Raw genomic sequence first — 16001 nt, 5'->3', positions numbered from 1 at the left:
AAACTATTGACTTAGCAATGCCTCCTTGGCGTTGCACCCTGAAATCGGCTTGCAATGGAATCTGGTGATCTAGGACGCCCTTATAATAAATATAACCGTTTTGGCAATCAAATAAGTAGATAATAATAAGCAAATAAATAATCAAGTTAGCAATTAATGCGATACATTTTAAGAGCATCATATGCATATATATATAATTGTCCACTAGGTGGCAAGATTCGATTACTTTGCCTATTAACTGATTTTACCCAGTTGCCAGCGAGGAAGCAAACCTAGAGATGTAAATATAGTTAAATTTAGGTAACGCTGCGAACCCTTCTCGCCCACCCTTCCCATGTGGACGGCCTGTGAATCGTTATTCCGTAATCTCATCTGGTTTGCGCTGGTTTCAAAGCTGGTGAAGACTTGAGTAGCAATTGCTCGTGGTATAAGTGGGAGTTGGGAGATATCTCTGAGTTTATCTGTTAATATTTGGGGAGTCTCCTCTGGAATAAGACTCCATGCTTCGAGGTAACGAGGCCCTTTAAGTTTGCGATACTCTGCGGCAAGAATTTGAATAAAGGGACCCCAACTGTGGCGCAACGCAGAGAGACCGGGCCCCCCTTCATAATGCGATGCGAGGCCTCTGCATCTTCCATATCTCACATATATTCATTGGCCTTGGGCTGAGTGGGGGCTCCTTGAAGGACTGGGCACCTCATAAAGGATTGGGGGGCACATGTGCCCCAGGGGCTGCAGGGGCCTGCGTTACGCTCCTGGATTCCAATCCACCTTGTTTGAGTTAGGTTTGTTCCCTGCTGCTGCTGTTCCATGTCCAGGCTCTCCCACATCTGTGCTGTCATGTATAGTAAGTGGGGGAGGTGATCTGTCCCCCAAAGAGTGAGAAGGCCTTGTATCACGGCGACTAAAGCTGTTGCCAGTTGTTAGCCTCTGCGCGTGTTTGCTGATCTTTGAGAAGGATGTGGACACCCCAATAACCCTGGCGGCCGGTACTTTAACCAGGGAGGGGGGCCGGGTGCTCACACCCATGCATTCATGCACAAGCACTCTCATTCACAACACTTACTAAAAAATACACATACATACATGCAGCAAACATAAGGAACACATAAAGCTTACCTTAACTGTAGAGAGGGAAGCCTCGGCGGTCTGAGGAGGGTTGGGTCTGCTGCCTTCCCTCATTGGCTGACAGGGAAGGCATCCGTCCCTCACTCATTATGGGGTGAGGTGGAGTCAGTGAGACTGCAGACCCCGCCCCATTGTGTGAGGAGGTGTTGCAAATGTGCACACTCTGCCCTGGGCACTTCAGGGCTTAAAATGGAAGCATCCAAGTCCGAGGCAATCAGTGACACTCCCCCTCGTCATGAGGGGGAGGGCTTTGAGGCACTTTTGCCAGGCTGAGGAGGTTACACCCACAGGGCAGGGACATCCTCAGCCTGGCAATGTGCAGCTCCGGCAGCCAGGAGCATGCGCATTCAGCACATGTCTAGCTCCCGGCTGCCCGACCTGAGCAAGAAGAGTGTCCGCCGGGCTGACCTTTGTTCGGGCTGCCAGACACTTTTTCCTTGCCGGGCTAAAGGTGAGGGGCATGGCGCCTCCGCTCATATGGATGGGCTGCGCTGCCCAATAATAGAACATGAGGGTCTCTCAGAATACAGATTTCAAATACTCTAGTTAGTTTACAATGTCATCTCAGTACGTCTTCCGTTTTGGGCAATGTCACAGCAGATGTGCGAGGGAGCCCGCCAAGCCGCAGCCCGCCCAACACCCATCATGTGTTGCATTTAGCAATCTTTTCGGGAGTGCAGTACCAATATATGGGAAGTTTGTATTGTGTTGGCGTGCATCTGCGGTAAATGTGCTGGTTCAAAGAGCCTATCCCATTCTCTTGTGAATCCCGCCCTGGCTCTCGTTCCCAACATTTGTGCCCTGGAGTTTCGGGGTCCTGGTTGTCTATTAAAGGTGACATATTGAAGGTTTGCCCCCACCTCCCCTGGACCACTGGGACCTTTTGTTACACCCCGAAATAAGAGCATTACCTCCCAGTGCATAGACTTTGATGCCCAAGGCCTTGTTCTGGGAATCTTAAATGCATGGCATGTTAACACTACAGAAGACCAAGCAAACTTTAAGTGGCACCATCCTGTGGCTCACCGCCTGGCCAGTCCTGGCAATTAAGTACCCGTAGCTTAGGGTTTGGCTCAGCGCACTCGACAGCCACTTTCCACTTCTGGACTTTTCATTGTGCATTGAAGAGACAGTGAACAGGGGATGCTATGGCATTCTGCCAGCCTGCCGTTTACTGTCAATCGCGTCCACATGCCTGATGGGCACCTTAGAAAAGTCAATGTTGGTGCATCTGGGAGTTTATTTTAAAGAGTTTTAATTCTGGACTTTTACCTGGAGCAGAGACTTCTTTTAGTAGGCGCAGTGTACATAGAGTATCAGAGGTTACAACATAGGCTTTTCACATCTTACATGCTGCTACATTTATAAACAAGCATTGGCATAGCTAATAGGTCTCGCCTTTGGGACCTTATAAGTGTTTAGCCATGCGGCACAATATCTTGGGTGCTATAACATTTACAGGTTTTACTAGGCATAGTACTTGGTGGCTATGACGGTGTTGTTAGGGAGATTGCAAGCAAAACAAAATTAAGCCTGTAGGCTACCTTTCATAGCCTTGCAGGTTTTCAACTGTTTACATATGTTAATTGAGGTGATGATAGGAACCTGCTTCACCAGATTTAAAGTATGCAGCTGTAGCTTCAAAACCATGCCTGCTGTTGCTAACATATATGTTCTTAAATGGCAAAGAACGTGATACTATGAATGCTGTTTGCATAAGAACAGGGAAAAACTTCTATTTACTTTACAATTTATAAAACTTGTGTCTTCCTCTGAGAAGTGGTTTCTGTTTTCAAATACACGTGTGAGGGAGCTTGTTGTTGCCAATATGCGGAAATACATTTTAAAAGGCACACGGTCCTCCATGGCGGCCGCAATAATGAAAGATGAAGTGCGGCAGTCGTGAAGCGTGGCAGTGCTGATTAAGTTAAGTATCAGTTGTGGGAAGTGGTCATAACAGTGTCTCTGGGTCTTTAACATCGCATCCGTTTTTTTGGGAAACAAACACGATACTCTTGTTTGTATTAAGCAGAAAGCAATAGAGTCTAGCTCTCTCAAATTCCATATGTTAAATCACCCACCGATCCAAATCCCATATGTTTTTTAAAAAAAATATTCTTTATTATTTTATACATACGAAAACCCCCCCCAACCCATATCCCTCCCCCCACCCTTCTCAGACGTTACCCACAAGCATAGCCTTATTACAAATTTCATAAATATCACGAAAGCAAATCTTAGTTCATCTGGTGCAAAATAGTTCATCACAATTTATATTTTCAAATCCTAGTTAATTCCTGTTTGGATTTCACCGTCATATATAATACTCAAACAGGCATCTATCCAATCCCATTATGGCTTTGCATCCACTGCATTAAAGGATCCCATATTTTCAACCCTTTTTTATGTTTATTATGCCCCTTTCTTTTATATAAAGCTGCCTCCAAGCTACATGTCGCCAACGATCGGGCTCTCCGTTGTTGGAACGCCGGCGGGTTCGGATCCAGCCAAGCTGAAGCTATAGATATCCTTAAAACAGCCATTGCCACAAAGATCAAGCCTTGCATGTTTTAGGTCACTTTACATTAGATATAGCTAGGATTATTTCTTCCACTGAGATTTCTATTCTTGCTTTTAAGATCTCTGACAAAAATCCTGATATATCATTAACTAACTCCAGTAATACATCACAAGATGCAAATATATGCACAATGTCGGCTTCATATAGCGCGCAGCGTGGACATGTCATTCCTTTTCCAGACCCCCACTTAGCTATCTTATTTGATGTGTAATATAATGAAAAAAAGTTTTATAGTATTGAGCTTGTAATTTTGTAGACCTTAAACAAGACTGAGATAATTCATAGGAATGGTTGAGGGTTTCGGCCGAAACCCCCAATTTAGCCTGCCATTTCAACAAGCATTTATCCATATTGTCTGGAAAGTAAACATTCATATATTCATAGACTTCTCCTATAGCTACTGGTGTATTTTTACACAGAATTTCCATGATTTGAATTGTTTGAAATTTAGATCTACCACCCCCTTTTCTCCACAGAAAATCCATAACCTGGAGAAATTTAAAGAAATCCATATGATCTAGTCTATAATCATTTTTTAGCTCCTCAAAAGACTTCAGCCCTGTAGTAGAGTATAAACAGCCTAGCTGCTTGATCCCACGCTGTATCCATCTATCCATACAGGCATCCTTAAAAATCTCTGTTTAATTGTCGTTTTTAAATAACGGTGTATAGTAGGATAACCGACGATTCCCAGCAATTTACGTACATTATTCCAGACCTTGTAAATACAAGAAAGGGTTTTAAATCGGACCGTTTTAAATTTGGCTATCGTTTGAATGCTGCCAGAGGCACCCCCTGGTTTCATCACCCAATATAAGTTCTTGTGGTGTTGGGATAATAATATTATTCTGTTGTCCGTCCTAATCTATGCTAATTCAATACAGTACCTCAATGTGATAGCCCAATAATAAAGTTTAAGATTAGGAAGTGCTAATCCACCTCTATCTTTAGGCAAGGTAATAAATCTTAATGCTCTACCTGGTCTCTTATAGCCCCATATAAACCGGGAAAACATGCTTTCTATAGATTTAAACAATTGAGGTGTAAATTCCAAACATATTATTCTGAAAAAATATAAAAATCTAGGTAACACCTGCCCCCAATGGATAGATGCAAATTATTTAACCTGATTAGATATTTTTGTGTGTGTTGTATTAATGGTTTGAGATTGTTATTAACTAAGCTATCCAATTTTGCCGTTATGCTAACACCCAGATATGTTGCTTTATCCACTACTCGGTCATCTCTCATCTTGATTTTATCACTGAGAATTATCTGCGTTTTATCTTGGTTCAGTTTATATACTGATACCCCTCCAAAGATTTTAGCCTCCTCTTCTAACGCGTTACCAGGGTCTCTGGTAACTAGGGCGATATCATCCGCATACGCCAACGTTTTTGTAGACCAATCTCGTGACCATATTGGTGGTATTAATATGTTATTCTCAAGTCTACGGATGAAAGGGTCAATAAATACCGCAAATAGAAGAGGAGAACATGTGCACCCCTGTCTTGTCCCTCTGGTAATAACTATCTTCTCTGACACCATCCCATTTACCATTACTACAGCTGATGGTTCAATATATAGCATTTGGATTGCTTTGATTAAATGTTCCCTAATGCCACTTCTTAACATGGCTGTCCATAGATATTTCCAGGAGACCCTATCAAAGGCCTTTTCGGCGTCCAGTAATATAAGTGTCATAGGATCTCCTGCAATACCCGTAATGTCAGACAATGTGATCGCCCTTTGGACATGGTCGGTGGTGGATCTCCCTGGGATGAACCCGTGCTGGCGATCAGATACAATTTTATGTATAACCGATGCCAATCGACTAGCTAATAATTTAGAATAGATTTTTGAATCACCATTAATAAAAGTGATAGGGCGATAAGACCCAAGTTCTTTAGGGTCTTTGTTTTTTTTTTTTTATAAAAAACATGATTTTGGCTAAGGACCATGATCCCGGAGGTCGCCCTCCTGAAAGATATGTGTACATAAATCGCACATTATTCTTTCTAACTGCTTAGAAAATGTAACATAAAACTCTGTTGGTATTCCATCCATACCGGCCGCCTTTCCTTTAGCTAAACTACTCATGGAGAGCAGGATTTCCTTCCATTGTGATATACAATGCAAACTGTCTTGATCCTCTACCTCTAATCTTAATGGTGAGTTTTGATCAAGATATTCCTCTATCTTTTTCTGTTGTATACCCGTATCATCATATAACTTTTGAAAGTACCGTTGGAATGCAGCTCTTATCGCCTTTGTTTCGGTCCTTTTCCCATACGCTGGATCTTTGATTTCCCTTATTAGATTGGCTGTCCTTTGTTGTCGAGTACGTACTGCCAATTGGTGGGTGACCTGTTCACTTAATTCATAAATGCTTTCTCTATGCATTGTTGCCTTAGATATGGCTTTTTCCGTTAGGGTGTCGATGATAGAATTTTTAGCAATCGCTACATGTATTAATTTGCTTTCAATTTCCCGTCCCTCCTTAACTGCCCTTATCAATCCTTCCTCAGCTACACCCAAATTTCACCGCAGTACCACCATTTTTTTGTTTAGCCTCCTTATTAAGATTTAATGAAAATCGTATCGTCTTCCCTCTGATCCCAGCCTTCAGGGCATACCAGACCACATCGATTGCAGCACTACCTATATTATCATCCAAAAACCCTGGTATCCATTTCCTCATATGGTGACAAAATTCCTCATTTAACAACAATGCTCTTTCGAACGTCCAAATTTTCACATTGGGGTTCATTGCTCCACTTTCTATATTTAAAACAAGAGGATTATGGTTTTGAAAAGACCCTTGGCAATTTTTCGATTGAGCAATTAGAGCTCATAGTGCTTGAGACAAACATATAATCCTGTCTCGCATGCATAGAGTGTGGATTAGAGTAGTAGGTAAATCCTGGATCACTTGGGTGCCATGTTTGCCAACAATCTATTACTTCATGGGTCCGACATAGATTTTTAAGGCCCTGGAGCACTTTTGGTTTCCTCCCCCGGTATTTGTATCCCGATTCCAATGACCAGTCGCAGGGAAGATTCAGGTTGTAATCGCCACAAACTATCAGTGGGAGAGGCCAGTGAGCAAGCTCATTAGAAATATGGTCCAGTACATTCGGGTCATCACTAACGTGTGCATATATTGTAGATAATGTCATTTTTTTTTATCATTGTTATACTGACATTCTGTAATTGCCCACCACCCGTATTTATCGGATAAAGATCGAATAAACTGCATCCCACTCCCTTTCGCCAAAATGGCCACACCCCTAGTCCTTACTCCTTGTGTTGTTGCAGTAATCAGCCTATACCCTAGTGTATTAAGTAGACACCGTTGTGACCCCTTGATGTGTGTCTCTTGGATACAGATAATATTCGCCCCTGTCATTTGTAATCCCACAAACACTCATATTTTAATATCTATTTTATTTTATTTTTACACACTCGCTTTGCAACCTCAAAAAAGAATCATGCCGCCTTTGTTTAAAGAAAACTTTCTACTTATTGCATATCAAAACCGTAGTCCGTGGGTTAAGATTTGTTACACGTGTTTGTAGAAGACTATAGTGAGAGCGTAGTTTTTAGACAACCTTTAGCAATTTAAAAGATTATCGCATGCTCACACCTTATGTCTCAAGCCGGCGCCAGGATGGAGTCACACATTGCCGAGGAAAGTAGAACACTCGCAGTCTTTGTTTTGCAATGGGCCTGCTTGAATATGTGAGACGCTACAGTGGCATGCCAGTAAAGATTCTTATCGCAGTAATAAGCTGCATTTGTGTTTTTTTGCTTAGGCATAAATTTAATTAGCCAAAAATACAGGATGTCAAGCCAAAACCCTGGTTCCCAAGAATGAAAGTCAGACGCTCTAGCAGTGAAGGCCCATCTGCAGTTTCTATGCATGGTAATTAATCTCTTTCAAACAAATAAAATAAATGCTCGCTAACAACTAAGGGATAGCGCATAACTACAACTGCGCAATGGCACCTAATGTAACATAAAACAAATTAGATACTGTGCCGGCCTATAACATATGCCCCAATCATTTGTACACTGTAATACATTCAAATGAAACAAATATCAAAACATTTCAGATACCAAAAGAAAGGTGCGTGTCTTCCCAAAGCAGCCGTTATGATGAAAACCAGGAATGCAGCTGGCACACAGGGGGACGCTGCTCGCTCCACTCTCTCCCGAGACCCAAATGCCATGCGAGTGAACATTTACAGAAAAGGCGGGACATACACCCGTTTTTGGCCATTTGCGTGCTTTCATTTTTGAAAGCCACACCCAATGGGCAATAAAATGTGTGGGTGTTAACAAAATGACACGGAGAAGTCTGTAGGAAGTTTGTACTGCTTACAAGAAGCCTCCCATAGAGCAGCCCATGCGCGCTGCTCTAGGCTCGACCTAAAAAGCTGAAGAGTGGAGATCGGGCAAAGGTGAAATCGACCCGACGTGGCGCAGTCCAACAGTCTAACAGCATGGACCGCTATACTCTCCAGAAGGGATCTCCCGAGGTGCCGCGTAGGTCCCCTGAGGGCCCGACCGCTGCTCCTGCTCTGCCCGCGGATCTGACCCTGCGGGACGTGATGGGCGCCATCGCTGAGATGAAGGCCTCGGTGGACCAGCGTTTTGATACACTGGCGCAGAAAATTGACTCGGTCCTCGTGGATGTTGGCCTGGTAAGGGCCGATCTATCAAAGACTAATGACCGGGTCGATTCTTTGGCCCACACCACATCGGGCCTCACGACGGATGTGGCAGCCCTCCAAAAGGAGGTGCGCCGGCTTGGCCAGGCGAGCGCGCTGATGGATCGTCGCCTGGAGGATTCTGAGGGTCGGGCCCGGAGGAACAATGTCCGTATTCTCGGGGTGCCTGAGGGACGTGAGGAGGCGGCGGCGGATCTATTCGTGGAGGACTTGATTCTCACCCACCTCCAGCCCCGGGGACTGAGTAAATTCTTCGCGGTGGAGCGGGCCCACAGGGTTCCCGGGGGAAGGCCCAAGGCCGGAGCCCCCCCGAGGCCTCTCATCGCCCGGATTTTCAACTTTCGGGACAGAGACGCTATCCTGCAATCCTCCAGACTACAGGGGCCGGTCAGACTCGACAATATGGATATAAATTTTTATCCTGACTTCACTCCAGCGGTCCAAAAGCAGAGACTAAGCTTTCTCGGAGTCAAACGTCGTCTACGGGACCTAAATCTCAAGTACGCTATGCTTTTCCCGGCTAAGCTGCGGGTGGAGTTGGATGGCCGCACGCACTTTTTTGATCGTCCCGAAGCGGCCGGGGACTGGCTGGATACCTTGCCTGGGGATCGGGATCGGGGGGGTGGGGGGGGAGCGGTGGGGGGAGAGGGCCCGCCGGTTCAGGACTGAGGGACTAATATTATGCCTCGCTCTGGACAAAATTGATGTCACTTTTGACTGTTCGCCTGTTCGAGTAAGTCTCCTCCTGTGGAGGTCGTGTGGGGTCTCTTGGGGGTTCTCCCTCCTCCTCTGGGGGTCTAGTTAGTTTCACCATCTATGGGGCGACAGGCACACTGCACTTTGGGGGGGCTGTTTGGGCTCATGCAGGGGTGCAGGGAGGGGGGAGTTTTGTTGGGGTGGGGGAGTTGGGGTGGGGTGTTGTTCGTCTTTACCACAAGGCAAACCCTTTTCTGTATTGTTTTTAAGGTGCTCTCCGGGGGACGACTGATGGCTCCTGTGTGTGATGGGGGGTAGGGATTTGACTTTGTTGTCTTGGAACGTTAATGGACTGGGGGATAGGATCAAACGAGGTGTGGTCCTGCAGTATTTGAAACGAATCTCACCCGATGTAGTCTTCCTGCAGGAGACACACCTTATTGGAAACTCTTTTTGTGCCATGAATCGGCGTGGCTATCGTTTGGTGGCCCACTCGGGCTTCACGTCGGGCTCACGGGGTGTGGGCATTATGGTGAAGAACTCGCTCCCGTTGGAAATTGATGAGGTGCGCCATGATGATAGGGGACGCTATGCTGTTTTAGTGGGGAGAATGGAAGGCAAAGTAGTGGTCTTGGTATCAGTATACGTCCCACCGGGGCTGCAGGCGACCACTTTTGCAGACCTGGGGCGCCTCCTCCTGGGCCTTCCGGGGGGACTCCTAGTGGTTGGGGGGGACTTCAATGCGGTGGTTTCTGGGACTCTGGATCGTCACCCCCCTAGGGACCTCCCCCGGGCCCAGGCGTGGCTATCCGGCCTCTTGGATACACTGGGATTGGTGGACTGCTGGCGCTTAAAACATCCCACGCAGCAGCAGTACACTTTCCACTCGGGGGCCCATGGTAGCCTCTCACGGCTTGATCATGTCCTTGTCCCGGCGGCCTATGCTGGGAGTGTGGGGGAGGTGCGCCATCTGGCGCGGGGTATCTCAGATCATTCCCCGCTCCTGTTCCACTTTGATGTCCTTCCGAGGGGTGAGGGCAGGGTAGTTCCCATCAATGCCTGGTACCTGCGCGACCCCACCATTCGCGCTGCTGTGATTAAATCCTTGCAGCGATACTTTGATGAGAATGTGGGGTCCGTCCCTTCGGCTATCTCCTTGTGGGAAGCCTTCAAGACAGTTCTCAGAGGAGAGGCCCTGTCCCTTATTTCCCATGCCCGGAGGCGCGAGCGGGAGGAGGTTACCCGGGTGGAGGCCGAAATTTCTGAATTGGAGGGTGATTTAGAGGGCGGAGTGACGGATGCTGCACTACATGTCCTACAACTTAGGCAGGCGGCCTACAGGGCCCTCGTTACGGAGGCGGCCAGGGGCCTCAGTAGGGAGCAACAGGGGCGACTGTATGATGTGGGTGATAAGGCGGGCAAACTGATAGCGTGGTTGGATAAAAAGGAGAGAGTGAACCGTGTGGTCCCGCTGATTGAGAGGACGGATGGTGTGAGTGTCGCCGAGCCAGAAGAAATTGTCTCCTGTTTCGCGGATTATTTCCGCGAGGTGTATTCTCCGGTCTCTCCTTGCTCGGAGGAGGACTCCCATTCCCTGCTTAGGGATATCGCGCTGCCCTCCCTCTCGGAGGGGGACAGGGTGTCGCTGGATGCCGCTCCTACATCCGACGAAATTGCCCTCGCCATACGTTCGGTTGCCTCTGGCAAGGCCATGGGCCCGAATGGCATCCCTATCGAGTTATATAAGTTGCGACCAGATGTACTGGCACCCCACCTCCGCGCGATGTTCCTGGCGGCCCACTCGCTGGGCTCCCTCCCGCCGGACCAGCGTCTGGCTACTATCGTGGTGATCCATAAGGAGGGGAGGCCTCGGGACCGGGTCACATCCTATCGGCCTATCTCGCTCTTGAATGCGGAGCCCAAAATTCTCGCCAAGGTGCTGGCCAATCGGCTGGTCGGCGTGGTGGGCGACCTGGTCCACCAAGACCAGTCCGGCTTTATCCCCCATCGCAACACGGCCCTTAATCTGCGGCGCTTGCACGGGGTGCTCGCACGTGTCCCATTCGTGCGAGAGCCGGCCATTTTGGCGTCCTTGGACGCCACTATGGCGTTTGACACGCTTGAGTGGCCATACATTTGGGCGATGCTGGCGAAGTTTGGATTCGGCCCGGGCTTCATCAGTTGGGTCAAATTGTTGTATTCGGGCCCATTGGCGCAGGTGGTGGTGAATGGAAGAGTTTCGGCCCCATTTGAGCTGGGTCGGGGCACGCGACAGGGCTGCCCCTTGTCGCCGCTCCTGTTTGCGCTGGCCTTGGAGCCCCTGGCGGAGTGGCTGCGGTGGCACCCCTCCATCCGTGGTCTCCGTTGGACCCCCGAGTATGAGGACCGTGTGTCCCTATACGCTGACGACATCCTTTTGTACCTAGCCTCCCCACGTAAGTCACTCATAGTCCTGGTTGATGTTTTACGTTCATTCGGCCGGAACTCAGGCCTTGTCATCAACTGGGCTAAATCATGCATGTATGTGCTCTCTGGGGAGGCTCCTGTCCTCCCGCGGGGTTGTCCAATTCAGATTGCCTCTCAGGGGTTTCGATACCTGGGTGTCTACATTACTCTGGACCCGGAGGCCCGCTACGAGCGGAACTTGCTCCCCCCTCTCCAGCGCTTGAAGGAGGACGTCGTGCGCTGGCGGCGGCGGCGTTGTTTAAGATGATGTCGTTGCCACGTTTCTTATACGCTCTCCAGAACACTATGGACCCAGTCCCGGCGCGCTACTTCCGTGAGGTGGAGAGTTTGCAGCGCCGCCTGTTCTGGGACGGGAGGCCGCGCATTGCCCTGGCGAAGTTGACGCTCCCATGGTATGACGGGGGGATTGCCCTCCCGGATATTAAACGGTATTACTGGGCCTCCCAGCTAGCTGCAATTAACCATGGCCTCTATGGGCCCGCCTTGAACCCGGCATTTGAGATGGACAAGATGCTACTGCCCGGTGGCGACTACAATCGAGCGCTCTACTCTGGCGCGCCCGACGCTCGCTTGACGGGACCTACGCGTGTCATGGTCAGAGTATGGCATGTGGCCAATGCAGCTATGGGGTGGAAGGACCGTTTGACCCGGGTGTCACCGCTGTATGCGTCTGAGAAGCTGGGCTCTCTCTGGACCTCGAAGGGCTTCGAGAAATGGGACATGATAGGCATCAGTAAATTGGGGGATCCCTGGTCGAGGGGAGGATTTAAAACATTCGAGATGCTGCAGACGGAGTTTCAGTTGCAGGGCAGTGAATACTTTCGATACCTGCAGATCCGTCATGCACTGGGCTCCGTCTTCCCAGACGTCACCTCCATCCCGGAGTCTTCCCCCCTGGAGGATAGAGTCCTAGATGGCCACGTCCCAGACAGTACGATCTCCCTTATTTATAAAAAACTGATTAATGATCGATCGGGCTTGCTGATTGGCCTTCGCGAGGCTTGGGTTGCCGACGGTCTGGAATTGGACGATGAGGACTGGACCTCCGCGGTGGCCTCTCCGAAGGAGGTGGCTATACCGGCTCGCCTTCGCTTCGTCCAGCTCAAGATACTCCACCGGGTCTACATGACGGGGCCAAGGCTTCAGCGTATGGGCTATACTGAGGATGGATTGTGTAAGCGTGGTTGTGGTGCCGTGGCGACCTTCCTGCATATTCTATGGGAATGCCCGAAGGTGGAGCGATTCTGGCGCGGTGTGCATGAGGTCCTGCGAGTGGTTACGCGTGTTGCGCTGCTGCCGGAAGCGAGGAGATGCCTGTTGAATGTGTGGGAACCAACTGACTACTCGGCTCCGCAAACGTGGTGGGTGACTCTGGGATATATGATTGCTAAGCGTGATATTGCGCAACTGTGGGGATCCCAGAACCCCCCGGCGGTGTCGGCCTGGAAGGAGCACATGGACTGGTGCATGTTTCGAGAAAAGGTGGTGTATGTGGCGAGGGGTAAGCCTGGGACATGGGTGAAAGTGTGGGGCCCCTGGAACGCCTACCGTGGGTGTATTTGCGCGCCGCCGTTGCTGCCTGCTGCCTCACCAGCCCCGTCCCCTTAGCTGACTCCTTCCCCTAGCCCCGGGCACAGGGTTCCCCCAGTCCTCGCTCTGTTTCCCTCCCCCTCCTTGGACTTCTCTGATAGTTGGGGTTCCCCATTGGGGAGCACGTGCTGCTATTTTCGACTGTGGGTAGCCTTGTGGGTGTTGTTTTTTGTTGTTTGTATAAAATGAAACCGTAAAATGAAACCGTACTGTGGGGTATTATGGCTGTGGCCCATGATGTTGATAACTCCTGCTTATGCTCCTTGTAACGCCAAGTGTTCTATGAACGTATGCCATATGTTTCTGCCATTCCTAGCGGCCGGCCGGAAGGTTGTGGGCCCATATTTGTATATTCTTGAGATTTGTAATAAACGGTTTCAAAAAAAAAAAAAAAAAAAAGCTGAAGAGTTGGTAAACTCTGTAAACAATCCAAGATGCAATGTTTGTGAGAAGGGCTGAAGTCTACCATTTAAAAGTTGAGTGTGCGGACTCCAGGCTGGTGGTCCGAGTAAGGTTCATTTCAGTGCATATTAGAGACACTGGCCAATTTGTCACGGTCAGAGCGCTGAAACGGAGGTATATCCCTGAATATTAGGGCCCAAACCTACATGACGTAGGAGTCTTGTTTGCTTTCAGTGCCTGCCTCAACCTTTATGATTCCTGAGACCAATGGTAACAAGAACAGCGTTGGGGGGAAGAGGGTACCAAAAGGCATCACCTGTAGGGCCACATAATCAGGGCCGGCTTTAGGACTGTGCGACTGGCGCTGCCTCACCAGGTGCTGACCTGTGGCGGAGGCGCTGACCTCAGTGGTGAGGGCTGTTGCGTTTTTCAATAACTTATGTTTGGAGAGATGAGGGGCACTTATTCCCATTGGTAGAGAGAGAATCCGAGGAGGGGGTCATGGGGCGTGGGGGCACCAAAATTATTATCGCAGGGGGCCCCACCAGCGCTAATGTCCGCCCTGCACATAATTGACACCCATGGCCATTCTTAGGCCTAAATATTCTGGAGCACAGCTAGGGTGGCCACCACCCTACTTTTCATCATAGACACTTTTTCCAGTCCTGAACTTTAACATTTACAAATCAATGATATCAGAGGTGTGAGTCTTACTAGCTGTGGAAGTAATCCAAGACTGTATCCAAGAATGCGCTAGGTTGTGCGCGAGCGTGTCCGTGAAGAGATGGCCTAAGGTAGCCACCCCAGACGCCACTCTGTGGTCACGTGTACCCTCTGACACACCTCTGGCTGTGTATGCAAGCGGCTTAAAAATGGCACCTTGACAATAACAGCTTTACTTCCCACTGGTGTGTCAACCTATGGACTTCACTTCAACCAATGAAAGAAGAAATTTCCCTGGGCTGTGCTGTCAGGCTACCGAAAAAAGACTGTATTCTAGTACTAACATCCCACACACGGGTCTGGCCAGCAGCCTGTCCCTCCAGGTTTGTGTGCCCTGCAGTGCAGCAGAGCCACCCATCGAACTTGCTCTTCAGCCCACTGCCCACACGTACATGCCGACAGACGCAGTTCAGGCGACCGACTCACAATTTCTTTCCCCCAAAACTTGAGTTTATGTATTTTGTGCCCAACTAACGTTACTCCCACTAAAAGGCAAGTAGGTTAATGTGGAAAACAAATCCTTCTGATTTATTTCAAAATCCCAATAGCTGGCAGTTTTCAAAGGCGTTTATGAGACTATTGGTCCAGTCTGTTTTTTCCCCTTAGAATTAGTCCCAGAATTCTAAGAAAAACAGAGACACAGTAACTAGCCATGAGTGGACTTGGGAGACTATTAATCTATCTTTTTCCTGTCTCAAATGTTGGCATACTACTACCTCATACAGCAAGAGACTGGTCAGGGGATATAAGGGGCGAAAGTATGCAGACAACAGCAGTTCTGCATTTGAGTAATTTTTAGGGTCGAGCCTGCAAGAGTATGCGTGAATGCATGCGTCTCTCTTGCGAGACACTCTGTTATACAGAAAAGTGTTTGAAGCCCGCCCATCGCTTACGATTTGTTGGCTTCACGTCACTCTTCTTTACAAGCTCCTTAATTGGCCAGTGCAGGCGAAATGTAATTTCCAGTCATTTCTTGGGAGCAGGGACAAGCTTTCAGCTGCTCCCGACATGATTGAGGTACTCTCTTCCCCACTCCCACTCCCTCTGCCTGCTGTTCTCTCCATAGTGCTTGCACTTTATTCTTGTCTTTTATTCTACTTTTCTTGTCCTTGCCTCCCTCCCACCCTCTCATTGTTTAAGTTCCTTTTTACCTTCCACCCTCCCACTGTCGTGTGGCTTCTTCCCTCTCATCCCCACCCTCCCACTGTCTGTGTTGGCATAGATAGATATAGGCACACTGGTAATTAGGAACCATTGTTTATAGCTTGCATTCGTATCTTGATGAAAGCTCTTATCTCTGTGATCACAAGTCCTGAGGTGTTTGGCTTTGCTAATTGTGTGAGATGAGTGTGTTTTTGGATGGCAAACTGACCTCTGCCTTTAGCTGCAGTAAATGAGCTGACTTTACGCAAGTGCAAGCGCGCATGGAAGCTGAAGTTGGATCAGCTTGTTTGTTGTTTCCTGACCTAGAGAACCAGGGAGGGAAAAGAACTAACTTTTGCCCTGGTCATAAGATAAAAGACCGCTTTCCTTTACTAATGTGCCCAGACATATTCATTTACAATGCAAACCCTGCATTCTTTGTTGTGCATACTACTCCTAAACTGAGAAAAATCCTAACTTTACGACTTTAGGTATTCACAGAAGGCATTTAGGAGTCCTAAAGTTAGGACTCCTAACTT

This window comes from Triturus cristatus, chromosome 7 (assembly GCF_964204655.1).
Source record: "Triturus cristatus chromosome 7, aTriCri1.1, whole genome shotgun sequence".
In the NCBI taxonomy this organism is placed as follows: Eukaryota; Metazoa; Chordata; class Amphibia; order Caudata; family Salamandridae; genus Triturus; species Triturus cristatus.
This window is presented reverse-complemented; position numbering follows the sequence as displayed.